The sequence below is a fragment of the Macaca nemestrina genome, chromosome 16 (assembly GCF_043159975.1).
Source record: "Macaca nemestrina isolate mMacNem1 chromosome 16, mMacNem.hap1, whole genome shotgun sequence".
Classification (NCBI taxonomy): Eukaryota; Metazoa; Chordata; class Mammalia; order Primates; family Cercopithecidae; genus Macaca; species Macaca nemestrina.
Window position 1 is genome coordinate 39,705,390 of NC_092140.1, and position 19,479 is coordinate 39,724,868.

General features: G+C 38.2%; 1 protein-coding gene across 9 annotated transcripts in view; it reads left to right on the forward strand.

Annotated features, from left to right (window-relative positions):
* The window catches only part of LOC105481754 (KLF transcription factor 12), a 618,039-nt gene that overhangs the window by 360,987 nt on the left and 237,573 nt on the right, over nt 1-19,479 (forward strand). The window lies entirely within an intron of this gene.

Below are 19,479 nucleotides of genomic sequence, written 5' to 3' on the forward strand. Positions count from 1 at the left end.
TGTCCTAAAAGTTGGAAGGCATAGTGACATTATGAGAATCATATGGCTATATCTAAATTAGTAAATGATTTGAAAAGCTAATAAAAATCCAAAGCAAAGAGGAAGTATTAAAAAATCAGGTGGGAATATAACCTTAGTGTCATCATAGTTTGGTTGATTCTAATCAGGAAATGACAAAGTACAGCTGTGAGAATGTTACTGTTTGTTGGATGGGCTTCTCTTTTGACATTTGTACCTGTCCTTTCTTACTGTAGGAGTACTGGGGGATAGTTGATGAGGTCACTGAATTTGAAAAATGTCTTAAATCAAAAGGATTATTTAACAATACATAGCCAAACCAATGAATTAATTTATGGGTACTGAAAATATAAGGACTACGAGTGCATATTTTTTTAAATGACATGGATTTTATAATGAACATTAATGTCTTCACTGGTTTAGTTAAGAGCATAAGAGCAGTATAATTGGTTGCAGCATTGGCAACTTTAAGGGATAAAGCACTGCTCATGTGGCTGAGTGCCTATTGGCTACCTATCTTATTAAACCACCACCACTGAGGCAGCACAGGTGACTGACAGAAGGACATAAATACGTATATAATATTTACCTTATCAGTGTCTCTCTTATTAAAACATCATTACTAAAAATTAGCAATGTTTTGTACTTGAACATTCAAAAGAAATTTTAAATGTGAATAAAATCTCACTGTTAAGAGTATAAAAATCGATGTGGATAAGTGCATCTGGGATCCCACTCAAAGGGTTAGGGTATTGACGTCCCCAAAGGATTTCATAATGAGGACATTCAAGGTTATGGATCCGGATGGTGTATTTAGAGGGTCTCTTCAATAACTTCTGCCTACCTGAGCATCATGTAGCGGAGTGTGTGGCATGTCAATATAATTTATTTCATTGTAAGCCTGTGTTTGAACAGAGCCTTATCGTGGTAGAAGATGTCTTTTCACCTCTGTGTTCTGGGTTGACGTTTTTAGCTCTGAAATGAACTTTGTGGAGTATGTCAACCAATAACATGACTCCACGGTCCTAGACATGATATAATGACCAACTCATATAGATTCAGCGCAAGACACAGGCAGTAGAGGATCATGAGGGAGCAGACTGTGGCAATTACTAACATTGGTTCAGTATAGACAACCTTTCAGAAAACATCATGTGTTCAACTGGATTTCCTAGCTGGATTCACTACGTTAAATTCTGTATATCTTCCAAACCTTATAGATAGTTTTAACCTTTTTTGATTAACCTAACCATGGGGAGGATTTGTCTTAGTTCTTTAGAGTTCTGTTTTCTTAATTCATTTCTTAATCTAGTTGCATTATCATGAGTTTAATAAAATAAATTTCTGCTCAACTCATATAGAGTCTAGCATCTTATTCAGAAAGGATAGCCTTTTCCCACTGCTCATGGGGAAAAGAAGTGAAAAAGCAGTCTGTATTTCACAATAATTTCTTCAGCTTGAAATAACAGACAATCTGTTCAAACTATGCACGTTGGAGGAAGGCAGAAACTACAGCAAATCAGTTAGAAGCTTAGCCCCGGACCAATGGTCAAAGCCAGAATAGTGGGTTGCTGTCACCAGTCCTGGTAATCTTTAACAATATCCATATAGTTCTTTCCCCTTTATTTTTCGGTTTCAAGGTAAGGTCTACCTGAAAGATTTAAGTGCACAAAAAAACAAAGGCCAGTATTCCCAGCAGTTTTGCAGTGTGAGTAAAAACCCCATGTCACGTTATCATAGAAAGCGTTTTTTTGTCCTTAGATAGGGACATGAAAAGTTGTGGGTTCATAGGTATTGCCTAATGCCTGTTCATGAAAATCAATTTTCCTCTTTGTGAATGGAGCTGATGTTGGTATTTTAGATTGTGCATGTTGAAGGGAAATAGAACTTTATTTTTTTCCTTTTGGGTTTATGTGTACCTCTTAAATATATGACAGATATAATTTCATTCTCTTTTGTAGCAAAGCTTCAGGAGAATCAGCCTGTAGTGTTTAATGAAATGTATGATGATTTAACTCTATTAGAATACAACAATTTTAACACTTTTGTAGTGCTTTAAATCAACTCTTCTTTAAAACAAAATCTGGAATTTTGGTGACTTTCATTTTTGGCCACTTTACTGGGTTTATTGGAGAAGATGTTGTTATATACCATATAATATTCAGAATCTTAGAACTATTTTTAGATAAGGAGAACTAGAATTTTGAATATTTCATGACTTCTTCCTCATTTATGACTTGAAGGCTGGTTGAAGTTTAATTCTTTGTAAGAAAAACACATTAGTGAAATTTCAATAAATAATTACACTCACATGTGCAATTATGGGCATTTTTGTTTATTTATCTGTTTTTACGACATAGGGTTTTACTTGCTATGTTGCCCGGACTGGACTCAAACTCTTGGATTCAAGTGATCTTCCTGCATAAGCCTCTCAAGTAGCTGGGGTTTCAGACATGTGCCACCATACCCAGCTGATTATGGACTTTTGAAAAAGACGAGACATGTTAATTAACAATGAACAAAAAGTGATAGAAACTTGTCTGTGTCACAGCAATGAATGAGAGAGCTTGAAGAAAACCTGAAGGCGGAACATTGGTTGGAATGTGTAATCACTCTGAAAAACCTAGCTTTGGTACTCTGTCTTTAAGAAGTAGATACTAATCTCAATCTTTTGGTGAAGAAAAGCCGGTATTTCTCTCAGGCTGCACACAGCATTTTAAAGATGTGCTACTCGGCCGGGCACGGTGGCTCAAGCCTGTAATCCCAGCACTTTGGGAGGCCGAGACGGGCGGATCACGAGGTCAGGAGATCGAGACCATCCTGGCTAACACAGTGAAACCCCGTCTCTACTAAAAAATACAAAAAACTAGCCGGGCGAGGTGGCGGGCGCCTGTAGTCCCAGCTACTCAGGAGGCTGAGGCAGGAGAATGGCGTAAATCCGGGAGGCAGAGCTTGCAGTGAGCCGAGATCCGGCCACTGCACTCCAGCCTGGGCAACAGAGCGAGACTCCGCCTCAAAAAAATAAAAATAAAAATAAAGATGTGCTACTCTACATGCCCTTGTGTATCGGTGCACCAGGAAGGCATGTAGTTGTTCTCTGCTGTGTGTTATAAAGAGTCCTTTAGGTCTTGTGCTGTCAGCCGGGCTCCGCATGTCTCCCCACCCCTCCAAGGAATTCAGGACCTGAGGAGCACATTTCGGAGGTTAAAGACAGACTGGGAACAGGCCTGCGTCTCTTCTCTGGAAAGTTCTGGCTGCTTTGCCTCATTCTCTTAATGAGATTTATGCCGTGTGTGTGTGGTCATGTGTCTTCAATCAGAGTGTAAACTCCTAGAGGATAAGGACTATTTCTTATATTTCTAGTTTGTATCTCTTATGGTTTCTGGCACATGGTAAATACATTATTTATTCAACTTTTCTGGGCATTATAATTAGCATGGTGAAAAATATAAAACCAGTCAATAGATAATTGTCAACCTGCTCTATGTCATAGGATTATTGTGAATGTAAAAATCAAAATTGTAAATATTGGAAATACGTGTTCTCATTGGTGACAGGAGTCCTCATCTTGTAGCCATGTGAACCGGATAGGTGTGGTAGCATATGGGCACCACCTCTGTGTGCCTTCTGTTTGGAGTTCTCTGACTCTTGCATTTTTAGTTAAGTGAACGCTAGGCAGATGATTACTGCAGTCACCTGAAATGTGACTTTGGTTTTCTTCTTGCTTGTTGGTAACACAGCACATGCTGCTGGCAGTCTCTAGGAAGGGCATGTTCCCTTGGGATACACTTCCGGGGCACAGCAAGGAGTGTTTGAATGACTTTGTCTGTGACTTTGGTGTATGCGCCCTGCTGTTATAAGAGCTTCCCAAATGCTGTTAGTCTTTGGATGTTCTAACATGTTATTAAGCAAAGGACTGAAACAAGAAGAAGAGTATTAAAACTATCACACCCAGCTATAAGGCAGTATATAGAGGATACTGCCCCAAAGATAACTACGTGATTTTATTCCTGGCCCTGCAGTTTACCAGCTTGAATGACATTGGGAAGTTATTTTCTATCTCCAGGCCTTTATGTCCTCATCCATACAACGGGGGTGCTGGAGATGAGGGCTTCGCTGCCAGGTCAAGTCTGTCATTCTGTGATCCTGGTGAGGAGCAAGGGGTGAGACAGAGCCTTTCTATTTATGCATTTAAGAGTCTTACTGCAGTGAAGCTTCCTATGTATGGAAGTGTAAATTCACAGACTTCAAAGTGAGAAAGACCTGAGTTCAGATGGTATTCAGCCTGGTACCAGCTGTGTGGGTCATGCTTAGTCTCCTCTAATCCTACTCACCTGGAAGGTGGAATTAACCACCCATCCTCGCAGGAGCCTGCCTGCCTTTGGTGGGTGCTGAGTCAATGTTCTCCTTTAGAAGAAAAACGGGAGAAAAAGGCCCTATTACTTTCGTTTATGTTGCTGCAATCCTCATGAGGTATCTAGTAAGATTTCGACATCTGTGTTAATTCATAATTCTTCAAGTAGATACAGGGTAGATCTGAAATTAGAACCCCTTGTTTTTTTCATTTGAATTTTCATTTAAGCATATCTGGAAGAATGTTTCAAATTCTGATTAGAGTTTATGATGTGAAATAATGGAACACAAATAATAATGTCAATAACAGAATAAAAACAGAATAATGGAACCAAAGAAATGAAAATAGTTTATTCTGCCTAATTTTGTGTATTTAAAATTCTTAAAATGTTTTAAAAAGAAAAGATGAACTCTCTAAATAAAAATATTTTTGAAAACTACATAGGTGCAGAGGACTGAGAGGGAGACCTGAAAGCAACATTTCTTAGTCACCCTCACTGTTTATTTCCTAAGTCTGAGGAATCTGCCGCAGGGAAGGAGCTGACCTGAGTGTCTACACTAACTGCAAGGGTGTTGAAGCCATTGGTTATCCTGCCTCTCTTCTCTCCTGTAGAACCAGGTACAGTTCTGATCCGTGGGCCGGTAGAGAAGAGCGGCAATAGTGTGGCAGAAACAGGGAAAGAGATTGGGTGTTTTGCTAATTTTAAGTGCTTTAAGCAGTCAGTAATTGAGTGGAAGTCAGACTCCTTTCTGTTATCCTTGGGGAAGAGAGCCTAATGCCTCTTTGCCATAGCCATGTAGCTAGGAGGGGTGCAGGCATTGCTGCAGACAAGTATAGGATCACGTCAATACTCCATGCCTTAACTACCGGGAAATATCCACCTTGGCCAGACCACAGATTCCTATGCACTCCCTTATTTTAGAGGCAGAACAAAAGAGGATAAGAGAGACTTGGTCTTTTCCCTAGAGGCAGCTTGCAGTAACTTTTAGAAACCATTCTGCAGGACATTAATAACAAAGTGTTGAAGCTATTTCTATATCACAAAGAGCTGACTAGCATCATGAAGCCAGCTGTAATGTAACTTCCTTAAGAGCAGAGCTTATGCTTTATGTTTCTTGTTATTCCTCATCATCTCAGCACAGGAGCTTATGAATAGGCAGGGCTCAATAAATGGTGATTCATTCATGTGCTATTTGTTGTAAGTGAGACTATTTGCCACGCTGTGGAATTGAGAGGATTTGGAGACGGGTGCTTTTTTGAAAAAGACTCCAGTCCTTAGGCTTAATAAAAAAATATAGATGAGTGCGAGTATTGTAGCTGAACCTGAAAATGTGCTATGGAATGTTTACTTAAGGCAGGAAATAAATTACATTAAAATTCAGTAGCATTAAGGGGAAAAAACCCAACAATTAACCTAACTTTTTTCCTCAGCAAACCTATTTAATTTTACACTAACGATCTAGTTTACATCTGTGTGTAAAGGCTTAGTAAGACAGTGTTACTTTAATGACTTTATCAGAAGTGAAAAAAGGGCATTATTAAAAATGCCACTTGCATTACCCTTTAACAGGGGCTCATTATTTCCTCTCCTGCTGTGGAACAGGGGCCAGCGTTTGGCTAAATTGGTAGAATTATCTTGGAAATACGAATTTGCTTATCATTTAATATTCTCTGATGACCCACTGCTTGAGATCTTTTGATCTGTAGTGAAATCTGTGCATGTCACTACCTGGCTTCAAAGAAAAACATTTGCAGTTGCTGTGTTATGTCTAATGTGAGAAGACCATTTTTTTTTTTTAAGCAGAAAGAAATATCTGCTCTTGCAAGACTGATATTTTAAGAAGAGATATCCTCCACTAAAGATGCAGAGTTGGACTGATTTTAATAATGTCAGAATGGCCAATAAATATATTAATAGAAGGAATTGAAAATCAATGAGCTGTGATAGTGATTACAGATAGTACCCAAGGGAAATATAGCAGGCAGACAAATCCTTTCCCTCAGGGCCTGCCCCGGGCAAAGCTATGAAGTTGAGAAGTCTGCCCTTCTTCCCTTTAGCAATGTACTTTCTCTTTCAACTTCATTCTCCTGCCACCCACAATCCAGATGTCCCTGCCCTCTGATGGTGCTGTAATGGTTCAAGGTACCAACAGATGACTAGTTCTAACCACAATCTCATTAATTGAAGAGAATGTAAAGTGTCCTTTCCAAGAGTTATTTGCATTTTTATAGGGTCAGTGCTTTGTAAAAAGGAAGATTTTTAAAGGAAATTTCATGCTCTGAGTAATTTGAGCATTTTGATTTCAGGCAAATTAACCTTTCCAGAATATTTCAGCTTCTACAAGGCCATGGTCTGCTTTGTCTCTTTGTCTTTGTGGAAGAATTTTTTTAAAAAATTCTGAACCATCAAGCATGTTTTCTCTGTAGATGTGTTTTCTTGAGCTAATGTTTGCATGCTGGTTCAGAGTTGATAAAGTGCATCACAAAAAATATTCTTATTTATTTATTTATTTATTTATTTGAGACAGAGTCTTGCTCTGTTGCCAGGCTGGAGTGCAGTGGCACAATCTCAGCTCACTGCAACCTCCACCTCCCAGGTTTAAGCGATTCTCCTGCCTCAGCCTCCCAAGTAGCTGGGATTTATAAGTACATGCCACCATGCCCAGATAATTTTTGTATTTTTAGTAGAGACGGGGTTTCACCATGTTGACCAGGATGGTCTCAATCTCCTGACTTGTGATCCGCCTGCCTTCGACTCCCAAAGTGTTGGGATTACAGGTGTGAGCCACTGCGCCCGGCCAAAATATCCTGTTAAATCTTTGGAGGAGTTTTACTTCTGACCACGAAATATTAACTCCTGTGGGAATTGACTCCCATCATAAACAACTAGAAACTCAGATGAAAGAAGAGATATTTTTTCACATATTGGACAACAAGTGGTGGTCCGCGAGAGGAGAGCAGAAAACATGAGGAACTCTACAATGGCCTCCGGTTACTGCTTGGAGATACCTTCTCGGCGGCAAAGCAGGGAGGAAGAACCCACATAGGGCCTTGCAGTCTCACTGAGCTAAGCAGGCAGAGTTTGATATTTGGAGAAGTTAGGACAACTAGTTTGTGAGAAGAACAATAGCGTAGAGGAGGGAATTGCACAAAGAGAGAGCTCTGGAGATCTCCAGAGGGGCCCACTAAAGGGTTTGGTGAGTACTTATCTTCCTGTGTATTGAGGAAGGCAAGGAAAGGCCAGCCGGACAGCAGTGGGTTGAACAATTCTTGGAGCTCACATAAAGCTGACAGAAGTCAGGCTGGAGCAACCTCTTCATATGTGAGGCATTGGGAAGAGGGCTTGGAAGGGTCACAGCTTAGTGGCCCTTAGTCCTGGAATAGACTGCTCTGGACCTACCCTGACAAACCTTAGAAACAAGCATTGAAAGGACCAAACTGATCTGCAAGTCACTCAACTGTATATCAGAACAAAAATGCACTCCAAAGAATACACGATCTAGTGCTGAATGATGTACAAATCGCAATGTCTGGCATCTGGTCAAAATTACCAGATGTGCAAAGAAGTAGGAAAATAGAATTTATAGTCAAGTTTTAAAAATGAATCAATAGAAACATATCCAGAAATGACAAATAATAGGCAAGGATCTTAAAACATCTATTTTGTATCTTATATGCTCACGAATGTGAAGGAAAACCTGAAAATGATGAGAAGAGAAATGGAAGGTACAAAATGATAAAAAATGAAACAGATGAAACATATACCGTGTATGTCCATGTTTGCGTTGCTGTAAAGAAATACCTGAGGCCAAGTGCTCACGCCTGTGATCCCAGCACTTTGAAAGGCCAAGAGAGGTGAATCACTTGAGCGCAGGAGTTCAAGACTAGCCTGGACAATGTGGTGAAACCCTCTTTCTACAAAAAGTACAAAAATTAGCCAGGCGTGGTGACACGTGCCTGTAGTCCCAGCTACTCCGGAGGTTGAGGTGGGAGGATTGCTAGAACTCGGGAGGTGGGGGTTGCAGTAAGCCAAGATCCCATCACTGCACATCAGCCTGAGCAACACGAGACTCTGTCTCAAAAAAATCAATCAATCAATCAATCAATCAATCAATCAATCAATCACGACAGAAAGCAGAGTGGGAGCTGGTGCCTTATGTGGTGAGAGGGAGGTGGTGCCAGGATAACAACTTGTGAACTCAGAGTGAGAACGCATTCATTACTATGAAGACAACACCAAGTCATTAATGAGAGATCTGCCCCCATGACCCAGCACCTCTCACTAGACCCACTTCTAACATTGGAGGTCACATTTCCACATGAAATTTGAAGGGGGAAAAAATTCCAAAGCATATCATACTGTATTTAAAATTTTAAAAATACAGTGGATGACATTAATAGATACTGCATTAAAAAAGATCAGTGTCTGAATACATAGCAATAAAAACTATCCGAAATAGGCCAGGCACAGTGGCTCTTGCCTGTAATCCCAGCACATTGGGAGGTCGAGGTGTGTGGGTCACTTGAGGTCAGGAGTTCGAGACCAACTTGGCCAACATGGCAAAACCTTGTCACCACTAAAAAATAAAAAGTACAAAAATTAGCCAGGCATCGTGGCTCATGCCTGTAATCCCAGCTACTCTAGAGGCTGAGGCAGGAGAGTGGAGCCTGCAGTAAGCTGAGATTGTGCCACTGCTCTCCAGCCTGGGTGACAGAGTGAGACTGCATCTGTCTCAAAATAAATAAATAAAAAGAAACATCTATTCAAAATAAAGCACAAAGTGCATAGAGAAAAGAAATAGGGACTGAAGATAAAAACAGAGCTTCAGTAAGCAGCTGTGGAACAATATATAAAGTTGCTTATCATACATACAATTGGACTTTTCAGAAGAGGGAGATGAGAAAAAATATTTGAAGAAGAAAAGCTGGACGTTGTTCAGATAGGATAGAAACTATAAACTCACAAATCCCAGGAAGTTTAATGAGCCCCAAGCAGAATGAATGTCACTAAAACACATAATAATCAAATTGCCAGAAACAAGTAATGAAGGACATAGTCTTAAAAGCAGCCAGGGGGCGAAAAATGCACCTTACATATGAAGGAAGATAAATCATTCTTCTTATCTGAAATCAGTCAGGAAAGAAGAAAGAAATTGCAGGCAGAAAGAAAAGGATACTAGGTAGGAATTTAGATTTTTACAAGAAATGAGTAATGGTAAACATATGGGTCAATATAAAAGAATTTAAAAATCTTTTTAAAAGACAGTTGACTGCTGAAAGCAAATATAACAATGTATGGTGGAGTTCATGACATATTGAATGAAAATGAGTAGTAATGACAGCACAGGGCAGGGTTATGGAAGGAAGTATAGGTAGAGTTCTCCCACCACATGTGAAATGGTGTGGTATTATTTGACGGTAGGTCATTAAGTCATAAGTGATAACTTGTGATAAAGGTTTATGTTGTAAATTCTAGAGCAACCATACACACAAAACAACCTGGAGATGAACCAGAAACATGCAAAAAAGGCCCCTCAGTTTATCTAAAAGAAGAAAAGGCAAAAGGAACAGAGTGCAGATAGCAAGATGGTACATTCTAGAGTAATCAAAGGATAGAATCTAGAGTAGTCAAAATCTTCAACAGTAGAATGAAATTGCCAGGTGTTGGGGGAGACGGAGATAGGAAGTTGTCCTGTGAGTACAGAGTTTCAGTTTTGTAAGATGAAGAAAGCTCTAGACATCTGTTATACGATGTTGTGAATATGGTTAACACTACTGAGTTGTACACTTAAAAATGGTTAAGAGGGTAAATTTTATGTTATATGTTCTTTACCACAATTAATAATTAAAAGAAAAAACATTTTTTTGAACCAGAGGGCTTAGGATTTGTAACTGTGTAGGAGAGCAAATATGAATTCCTAAACTGGCTAAGGGAAGACTTGAGCAGATTGCTTTGTATAGTTGAAAGGGGCAGTGACTTTTTAAGAAATCTGTTTGTTATAGCAGCAACCATGTGTGAGTATATGTCCTTCCTTGTACTTACCATGAAAACTTAAATGAATTTTGGCTTTAACAACATCCTTCTTCTAACTCTGCAGGAAGACGTTTCATATGAAAGGTGAGACTATTCATGTTTAGCCATGCCAGTCCTGTTGATTGCCTGTGTACAAGGCCTGTCCTGAGATCAGAAACTGGAATTCTTATGTCTGATAACATTTTATTTTAGAAAAGTTTAAATATCTATAAAAAACCCATCAAGAGAAATTAAAGGACATGATCACATCTTGAAATAAAAGCTATTAATAGTTTAGAATGTTTTCTTCCTGGAACATAATAATTCTCTGGTAAACATTCTTTTAAGATAAAAAGTGAAAGGATGGAAGAAGATACATTATGCAAACACTAAATAACAGCAAAACCAAAATGTTGGTGCCTATATTCATATCAAATTAGGTCTCAGAACAATAATATAACCAGAGATAAAATTGAGCATTTCATAATGATGAGGATGCCAATTCCTTAAGAGAACATAATAATTTCACATGCTTGTCTGCCTTAGTAATCCTTTGAGTAGATGTAATATTATTTTTATTAGTAAATAATATTGCAGATATATCGTGCACATAAGATCACACAACCAGTAAGTAACAGGCACTGAATGTAGTCTGTGTCTTGTGAATCAGTCTTTTCGTCAGTCAGGGTATTTGTCTTTGTAACTCGGTTTTGATCATTGTAACTAGTTATCACATTGGACATGATCTGATATCAGACATTATTCATATTAATATATTGATGTGTAAGAAGAATCTAATATAGATCTTGTGAAAAGATTTTGTTTAGTACCCCAGTAAATGCAAATTTGCCTAACTAGAGTCACAGGCCCTTTTATGCAGTATCCTACAGTAAATGTGAACGCTTGATCATTCTTTCAACTTAATTTCATAGTATTAAAACACATTTTACTACATCAGATATGTTTGTTTTATATAAAATAATGTTTGTATTTACTTAATGGCCAGAAATAATCCCTGGTCACCACATGGGCAAAATTCTATTTCACTGTATGTCTATCAATTTTAGAAATCAGTAGATTGAGCAGAACTGACACCACATATTAGATTCAACTTCTGGAAGACCTCCCCTAGTGTTTTGAGAAACCTATGTAACAATAAAGATGTCAATAGGTTTTTTGTTTTCTTTACAAATTATGTCAGAGAATCATCACTGAGAAAAATGCTGTGCTCTGAAGGCATGCGACCTGGTGACAATTTTGATGAGTTTAATGTCTCACTAAGTGATCATATCTGTGGCTATAGAAGAATGAAACCGTGTTCACTGTCATTGGTCAGTCCTGTCTGTTGTCTTAAGAAAATGCGAAGAAAGTGTCATAAGGAAATATGAACTTCTTTTCATCTATCTTAAATGAACTATAATGTTCTAGATGACTCATAGTCTCTATGACTGATTTTCTTTTTAACTCTCGAACTCCAATTTCATTGCCATGTTCTTGTCATAACTAATTATATATTTTTCAGGAAATTTGTGAAGATAATAATTGAGATTATTCACTCTTTAAAGCCTATATCTGCTAAGTAAGCAAGTCTTGTTTCTTTAAAATTCAGATATAGAAGGAATTTATTCTTTTTTTTAACCTTGGTTATACACTTTATTTTTAACTTGAAATAAATTAATGCAACTGTGCATTTAAAACCTCAAGCCTCCCTTAGCTAAGTCAGCTCTAACAAGATAGTACAATGAGCCTTCTAGGTTGCTTGAAGTTTTGTTATAAATTTCATATAAAAGATGAGTATTCAGACTACTTAAAAATAGTCAATATATTATTGTAAATGGTTAAAAAAAAAAAGCAAAGTATTTGAGGTAAAGCATTTTCTATGAACAGTGCAGGGGCTGCTGGTTTTGATCATAGATATATTTTCAAGGTTATATTTTTCTCCAATCAGCATTATACTTACAAATACTTACATATTGCTGAAAATTTAACATTCTTTCACCATAAGCAATTTTGCAAAGTAACACTATTTTCATAGACATCATCATCAAAACCCTTAATGAATGTTGTTTTATCAAGTTAGAAGATAGATATAGAGACAGTTATTTCTTTCCATTGACATTGCGTGTCTATGCTAAATTTGCTCTTCTCCCCTCAAATTTTATTTGCCATAGTAGCTTCTGACTTCTATACAACATAAATATATATAAATAGAGATTTTACCTTAATCTTCTTTGGATTATTGCCCTTGGGTATATTCACATTTCTATGCAGTGTTTTTGAGCTGTAGAAATGTGTCTGAGAGCGATGTAAAACATTTTTCTGTTTAAATTCAGGTATAATAAAATGTATGAATTCAGCAAGAATAAGTGAAATTGTATACATAATACTTAGCATAGTACACGATATGTCAAGTAATCAGTAAAAAGTAACTGCCATTGCATTTGTTGTTAATCTGCATTTCTCCTGAGTTTTGTGATATAAAATATTTTAGATGTGAAAATTAAAATATGTGGCCGGGGCAGCGGCTCATGCGTATAATGCCAGCACTTTGGGAGACTGAGGTGGGTGGATCACCTGAGGTTGGGAGTTTGAGACCAGCCTGACCAACATGGAGAAACTCCGTCTCTACTAAAAATACAAAAAATTAGCGAGACCTGGTGGCACATGCCTGTAATCCCAGCTACTCAGGAGTCTGAGGTAGGAGAATTGCTTGAACCTGGGAGGTGGAGGATGTGGGTGAGCCAAGATCATACCATTGCACTCCAGCCTGGGCAATGACCGAAACTCCGTCTCACAAAAAAAAAAAAAAAAAAAAAAAAAGAGTTTCCAGTTATTCACATAGATGTTGAAAAAAGATTTAATATTAATGATGCTCCAAAGTATTGCTGTGCTTTATTACTGTATTGTCAGGAAAAAAATTGGTAATATTGGTACTACCAGTCTGTTTATACTGTAAAATTAAAACATTGATGTTGTGCTGTTATATATTTACCTATTACCAATAATTGACATTTTAAAATAGGTGTGTTGGCCGGGCGCGGTGGCTCACGCCTGTAATCCCTGCACTTTGGGAGGCCGAGGCGGGCGGATCACGAGGTCAGGAGATCGAGACCATCCTGGCTAACACGGTGAAACCCCGTCTCTACTAAAATACAAAAAATTAGCCGGGCGCGGTGGCGGGCGCCTGTAGTCCCAGCTACTCGGGAGGCTGAGGCAGGAGAATGGCGTGAACCCGGGAGGCGGAGCTTGCAGTGAGCCAAGATGGTGCCACTGCACTCCAGCCTGGGCGACAGAGTGAAGACTCCGCCTCAAAAAAAAAAAAAAAAAAAAAAAAATAGGTGTGTTTAATTCTGTATTCTGGATTTTACTCAGAAATACTGTGTCTTATCATATGTGGCTATCTTTCCTTAAACATGAACTACTAAAAACAATTGTTACTGTAGAAAACATTTCAGATGTTATTCAGAAACATATATGGTTGTGACAGTTAAATGAATGATGGTTTTTTTTTAAAGTTTCTGTTTCCCAAATTGAATAAAAAAAATTTCTAGTTAATATCTAGTATTTTATTTCAAATTGTTTCCAAAAACATAAAACATTATTAGCATTCAGTGTCTCCATTGTCTTAGAAAATGATCCTTGAAGAAATTTAAGAGAACTGTAAGAGGCAAAAATAATGTATGATGTGGCCAGTTTGTTTAATAGAGTTTATTTAATAGATATTTGCTTTTTAAAAAAATAATGATGCATGTGACTATGCTTTTATGATATAACATTTATAAATGGTAGGGAAAAAATTGAAGTTTCTGGCACTTGCATTTTTTGAACCAGTCATCTTTACATTATGCCCTGAACGATGTCTTGCTATTGTAAGAGACCTATGGCTTTTACTGGACAGAGTAAATTGTTTTCAAATGCAGTTGCACCTGTATAATCTGACCCTACTTGATATAGCTGACTTTATTTCTCAGAACCTTTCAGCCTGCTTGTGATCAGGGTGTGTAGTGGCCTTTTGTGATTGCCTGACATCTTTTATTTATCATCTTGACATTTCGTTAGCTTCTTGTATTGTGATTCCAGTCCTCCCAAGGTAGAATCTTTATTTTTTCATCTGCATCTCCTAGACTCTCTTGCTGCTAGGATATGGACATGTTGCCCATCTGCTGCACCATGCCTGAAAGGGATGCAGAAGGGAGCAATGTAAGGCTGCCTGCACACGGAAGAACAGCTGTTTGGGCAGGTGCAATGGTTAGGACTTAACGGCGTTGTGGCGGAGGCTGTGACATTTCTGGCACCACATACTTGGAGGTGGCAGCAGTGGTATTTTTACTGGAACAGACCTAGTGTGCTTGCGCTTTGTCCCACCCATGTTGTTCCTAGCTGATTCTCTGATCTACTGAGATTTCTGGGCTGATACATGAAAAAATATCTCTATCCACTTAAACTATACGGAGAGGATTCTGTTGTTTGCAGCTGATACAGTGAGATGTACTCACTTTTCTGATAAATAGATCTTATTTTGATGACTGTGTGATTCAATGTGTGGATTTTGAAGCCAGATTTTCTGTATTTATGTCCTACTCTGACGCTTTGGGTAACCTGGGCAAGCTACTTAATCTGTCTCAGTGTCTTTATCTGTAAAATGGGGATTATAATAATATCTACCTCATGGAGTTTCTGGGAAAGTAAAGAAGTTAATATAAGTAATATTTCTTAGCTAATAGCAGTGACTTCAACCTGAAGCACTCTCCTGTGTTCCTTTAGTTTCAGTCATAGTTGTCTTACAAGTACCAGCACAAAATCCCTCTTCCAGAAAGCATTTCCATTGATCTCTCTTGTGTTTACACTTTTATTGAATCTACTTACAATCACTACCCACCCAATTTAGCACTTAATTGAGCTCAAATTGTATCATGTGGATTAATTCTCTTCTCAGCTTGATTTCAGACACATTTATTTTTAGTCAACAAAGTGGTGTGAGTTATTAGGGACAAAGGTAGGCAAGAATCTGACTTGAAGGAGCCCCACAGTTTGCTTGGAGAGTGATCCTAATATTAAATTTTCAATAAGAATGTCTATGGGGGGTACTATTTATGAATGCTTTTATGTGCTTGGGCGTTTATATTATCTAACACCCTAGTAATCTCGTGGTGATCATTGCCACTTTACCAGTGAGGACAGCTGTAATTAATAATGGTTAAGGAACTTTAGGATCACCCAGCTTCTCAGTGTCAGAATCAGCTATGTTTAACAATGCTTTTTTTGTGATACAAAGCTGCAACTTAAATGCCAAAAACATGTTAGGTAAGACAGTCATGGGAAATCATTTATTTTTGCAGGTCTTGAAGAATTATCTCATTATTTTATCATGTTTCATGAAAAATGCTTACTGAAATAATGTCATCTGTTGATTAGGAGATAGAAACTGATTTGGTTAATTTAGGCTTGAATTTCCTTGGTGTTGGAAATGTGCTTCCTCTGACTTACTCAGTGCTTGTGGTGTAAAGAAAAATAGCAACAAGTACTTCTTTCCATTTGTATATACCCCTTGCATAATTGAGAGCACTTTCTTGTGTGTTACCATTTGGTATTTTCTCAATTCATTGAGAAGATGGAATAGAGTATTGTGATCACCATATTTCACTTGAAAACATAATGATCGCTTGCTTAAATCTCAGAGATAATTGTAACCATTGTGAGATTATCGCCCAGAACTTCTGACACTTAACCTTTAGCTAAAAGGTTTAACTGCCTGCATATTTCAAGTGCCTGTATACAGTTTACAGTTTTCAGTAAAAACCGGATAGACAAGATCCCCAAATCATCATGGACTTAAGAGGCAGATGTTGGCCAGGCGTGGTGATTCAGGCCTGTAATCCCAGCATTTTGGGTGGCTGAGGCAGGCAGATCATGAGGTCAAGAGATCAAGACCATCCTGGCCAACATGGTGAAACCCCATCTTTACTAAAAATACAAAAATTAGCTGGGTGTGGTGGTGTGTGCCTGTAATCTCAGCTACTCGAGAGGCTGAGTCAGGAGAATCACTTGAACCTGGGAGGCGGAGGTTGCAGTTAGCCGAGATCATGACCCTGCACTCCAGCCTGGAGACAGAGTGAGACTCCGTCTGAAAAAAAAAAAAGAGATCCCAGCACTTGGGGAGGCTGAGGCAGGCGGATCATGAGGTCAGGAGATCAAGACCATCCTGGCTAACATGGTGAAACTCTGTCTTTACTAAAAATAAAATAAAAATTTAGCTGGGCATGGTGGCACACACCTGTAGTCCCAGCTACTAGGGAGCCTGAAGCAAGAGAATTGCTTGAACCCCAGGAGGCAGAGGTTGCAGTGAGCCAAGATCGCGCCACTGCATTCCAGCCTGGGCTACAGAGTGAGACTCGGTCTCAAAAAATAAAAAATAAAATAAAGAGGTAGACGTTAATATTAGTATCAGGAAGTTCTGGCCTCATGTTAGAGGTGGAAACAGTTGACTATTTAGTAAAGATTTGGAGAAGAGGTAAAAGATGAAAGGGTGTTATAAGCTGGATGGAGATAGTGTGGAAAACACTGATAGGAATGGGGCTTATCCTGTGCAAGGTGCTTTCCCACAGCTGCTATTTTCCAGTAAGAGAGGCTACATTCCTCCGTTAGTTTGTACAAGAAAACTGTTACTTGTGATGTAAAATAAGAATGTTGATTTGGGCAGGAGAGGAGTGGTCAAGGGGAGAAGCCTCTGGGCTGTCTCACTTTTAGCTGGCTGCTTTGTCTTCTTCCCTTTCTCACCTTCTCACTGGTGCAACTCCTCACTTCTTTCTGTGGTACTGGATTTTCAAACCTGTTTAACTGTTCTAGCATTCATTTAGATAACATGGGAATTACTGTTATTTGTTCACATAAAAGCTGTGTTATATTTTAAGTGGTTAGACATTCGAGTTTCATACATTACACCCTTTCACATTTTTTATGCTATTTCACATGACTTTATTTCAATTCCATGTTAACACTTTGGGAAGAATTCATGGGATAACTTGGCACTTTTTTTTTTTTTTTTTTTTTTAATAAGGAAGGAGACATGGAGTTGAGTGCTGTTCTGTCATGTTCTCAGTTGTCTCTTAACATGGAGTGAATGTGATTATGCAGACTCTCTGTTTTACTGAAATGATCCAGTTCTACAGATATGCACTAAATGTACCCTGATCTGCAGAGACGTAATTACTTGAGTAATTCAAGCAGAGAAACTATGTGTGCTTAAAACCGAACCATTTATTCTGTGTCTAAAAACTATGTGTTACAGTGATACAGTTTGACTAGTTCTGAAAAGTAAGTTCTACCTTTGGTTCTCCTTTATTTATGTAAAAAAACAAAAAAAGAGAGAGAAAGAGCATTGAAGAAATATCCTGAAAATACAGACACACCTCAGAGATACTGCAGAGTTGGTTCCAGAGAACCACAATAAAGCAAATATTGCAATTAAGCAAGTCATACAATTTTTTTGTTTCCCAGTACATATTAAAGTTATGTTTATGCTCTGCTGTATTCTATTAAGTGTGCAAGACCATTACATCTAAAAACAATGTATATACCTTAATTTTAAATGAGGTTATTGCTAAAAAATGCTACCGATCATCTGGACTTTCAGCAAATCTTAATCTTTTTGCTGCTGAAGGGTCTTGCCTTGTGTGTTGATGGCCGCTGACTGATCAAGGTGGTGTTTACTGAGATTTGGGTGGCTGTGGCTATTTCCTAAAATAAAACAATGAAGTTTACCGCATCAGTTGACTCTTCTTTCATAAAAGATTTCTCTATAGCATGCGATGCTCTTTGATAGTGTTTTACCCATGGTAGAACTGCTTTCATGATTGGAGTCAATCCTCTCAAACCCTGCCTGTGCATGCTCAACTGCGTTCATGAAATATTCTAAATCCTTTGTTGTTGTTTCAACAGTGTGGACAGCATCTTTACCTGGAGTAGATTCCATCTAAAGAAACCATTTGCTTATCTGGAAAAACAACTCCTCGCCCGTGAAAATTTTATCTGAGATTGAAGCATTTCCATCATGTCTTCAAGCTTCACTTCTCATTCTAATTCTCTTGCTCTTTCCACCACATCTACAGTTCCTTCCTCCACTGAAGTCTTAAACACCTCCAAGTCATCCATGTGGATGAGATCAACTTATTCCAAACTCATATTAATATTAATACTTTGACCTCCTCCCATGAATCACAGATGTTCTCAGGGTTCTAGAGTATCTAGTTTCCAGAAAGTTATCAATTTACTTTGTGTAGGTACATCAAAGTAATCATTATCTATGGCAGCTATAACTTTATGAAATATATTTCTTTAATAATAATAATAATAATAATTGAAAGTCAGAATGACTACTTAATCCAAGGGCTGTAGAATGAAATGTGTTAGCAAATATGAAAATAATATTAATCTACTTGTACACCTCTGTTAGTGCTTTTCGGTGACCAGGTACATTGTCAAAGTAATATTTTGCAAGGAATCTTGTGTTCTGAGTAGTAGGTCTTAATAGTGAGCTTAAAATACTCCGTAAACCATGCTGTTAACAGATGTACTGTCATCCAGGCTTTGTTGTTCCATTTCTACAGCAGACAGTAGATTTAGCATCATTCTTAAGGACCCTAGGATTTTCAGAATTGTAAATGTGCTTTGGCTTCAATTTAAAGTCACCAGCTACATTAGCCTGTAACAAGAGAGTCAGCCTGTGCTTTGAAGCCAGGCATTGACTTCTCTCTTGCTATGCAAGTCCTAGATGGCATCTTTTTCCAATACAAGGCTGTATACATTTAAAGTCTGTTATTTAATGTATATTCCCACTTTCATCAATGATCTTAACTAAATCTTCCAGATAACTTGCCGCAGCTTTTATATCAGCTGTTGCTTTACCTTGTATTACTATGTTATAGAGATAGTTTGTCCTTAAACTTCATGAACCAAACTCTAAAGCTAGCTTCAGACTTTTCTTCAGTAGCCTTCTCATCTCTCTCAGCCTCATAGAATTGAAGAAAGTTGGAGACTTGCTCTGGATTAAGCCTTGGCGTAAGGGAATGTTGTGGCTGGTTTGATCACCTATCCA